Raw genomic sequence first — 2,285 nt, forward strand, 5'->3', positions numbered from 1 at the left:
GAGACGATACTCACTCATCATTATATTACTTTAATTGACATGTACACTTGCACATTTGCATTACATATTTACATGCAATAAGTTTTTGGCGTCGTTGCCGGGGATCAGCAACATTGGTGAAAATTGGTTTGTTATTATCTGTTTAGTTTCTGTTAGTTTAGTTTAATTAGTTGTTTTGAGTTTTCTTTTTCAGGTCTGTGCTAGTGCATGCATAGAAATATTCTGGAGAATACAGAGTACTGTTTTGATCCAGAGATTGAGAGAACCTTAAGGCGAAGGGGAAAAGAGTTGTGACAGATGGAAAGGATTAGAAAGGATCAGGTTAGAGAAGAGCCATTACATTAGGAAAGAAGGGATACTGATATTCCTTGAATTGTAGATGACAGAGAAAGACTCATAAGAGAACTTGTAGTGCTAATCTTAGATGATTTAAATCCAGGAATTGTTAGGCTGTATATTCAGGCTCTGCGTTTTGAATTAAAGCTAGTGTTGTTTCAAATGCTGCAAACAGTGGGGCAATTTAGTGGGTTGCCTACTGAGGTTCCAAAGTTGCACCTACGACTCTTTTTGGAAGTCTGGAATTCGTTTAGGCAGCAAGGTGTTCGTGAAGATGCCATGTGACTAAAGTTATTCCCTTACTCATTGCGAGATCGTGCTAGAGCATGGTTAAATGCATTGTCGTTAGGTACAGTGGCATCGTGGAATGAACTATGTTAAAGGTTTCTGTGAAGATATAATCCTCCTAACATAAATGCCAAGTTGAGGAATAACATTACATCGTTTAGACAATATGAGGATGAAAAATTATATGAAGCATGAGAGCGATTCAAGGAGCTATTGAGAAAATGCCTGATGCATGGCTTTCAGCATTGGACGCAAATGGAAATACAATGGATTGAATGCTCATACAAGAATGGTTGTCGACGCATCTGCTGATGGGACTTTACTTGATAAATCATACAACGAGGCTTATAAAATTCTTGAAAGGATAACAAATAACGATTATCAATACCCCCTGCCAAATTTGGAACTAGAAGAAGAATTGCAGAGCAATGGAGCTTGATGCAATTACATCTCTAACCGTTCAGGTATCATCTTTAACAAATATGATTAAAACACTGAAAGGCCATCTGTAGTGCAGGAAATGAAAGTAGTTGAGTTAGAATGTGTTTACTATGGAAAATATCATGTCTTTGATGAATGCCCATCGAACCCAACCTCATTTTTTTACATGGGGAATTTTAATCGCAAAAATAACTCATACTCCAACACATATAATCCAGGGTGGAAATAACATCCTAATTTCAGATAGAGTAATCAAGGGATGGGAAATGCCAGTAATGCCATTCGATAGAATGCTGTGAGTGTACCACCTAGGTACAATCACTCTTTGCCATGGTAAAATGCCCAGCAAAATTCAATTTTAAGTTCTTCATCTATGGAAGCTTTATTGAAAAAGTATATGGCCAAGAATGATGCTATCATTCAGAGCTAGGCTGCATCTTTAAGAGCTTTGGAAAACCAAGTAGGGCAAATTGCCACTGCATTGAATTCCAGACAGTAAGGAGCATTACTGAGTGACACTGAGAGTTCTCGATCTCCAGGAAAGGAATAGTGCAAAACTATTACACTTCGAAGTGGTAATCAACTACCAGGAGTTGTGAATGACACTATTACTAAAGAAATAATTTTAACTTTTTCAAATGAAAAGAATTCCGAATCAGTATGGGAGCAAGCTACAAAGGAAAAGAGCAACCAGGAAAATGCTGAAGTAGAGGCAACTTGTACTGCTAATAAAAATGCCACTGCAAAATAATTTAGACAAATAGAAGGAAGGCCACCACCACCTTTTCCTCAGCGATTCCAAAAATCCAAGCAAGATTTTCAATTCAAGAAATTTCTGGAGGTTTTGAAACAATTACATATTAATATATCATTGGTGGAAGCATTAGAGCAAATGCCCAACTACGTGAAGTTCATGAAAGATATTTTATCAAAAAAGCAAAGGTTAGGTGAATTTGAAACTGTTGCTCTCACTAAAGGGTGCATAACAATGCTCAGAAACAAATTGCCATAAAAACTGAAGGATCCAGGGAGCTTTACTATACCTTTCTCTATTGGCAATCACTATGTAGGCAAAGCATTATGAGATTTTGGTGCAAGTATAAACTAATGCCTATGTTTTTTTTAGGAAGCTTGGAAAAGGAAAGGCGAGACCCACAACTGTCACACTGTAGTTAGCTGATAGATCCTATGCACATCCAAAAGGTAAAATCGAAGATGTC

At 37.2% G+C, this 2,285-nt stretch overlaps 1 non-coding gene across 1 annotated transcript; it reads right to left on the reverse strand.

The window, feature by feature from the left end:
* Nucleotides 1-756: 756 nt before the first annotated feature.
* Nucleotides 757-863, reverse strand: LOC128034999 (small nucleolar RNA R71). The gene has a single exon (XR_008191403.1). It is a non-coding gene; the product is annotated as a small nucleolar RNA R71 (small nucleolar RNA).
* Nucleotides 864-2,285: the final 1,422 nt, after the last annotated feature.

The sequence above is a fragment of the Gossypium raimondii genome, chromosome 11, assembly GCF_025698545.1.
Source record: "Gossypium raimondii isolate GPD5lz chromosome 11, ASM2569854v1, whole genome shotgun sequence".
NCBI classification, from domain to species: Eukaryota; Viridiplantae; Streptophyta; class Magnoliopsida; order Malvales; family Malvaceae; genus Gossypium; species Gossypium raimondii.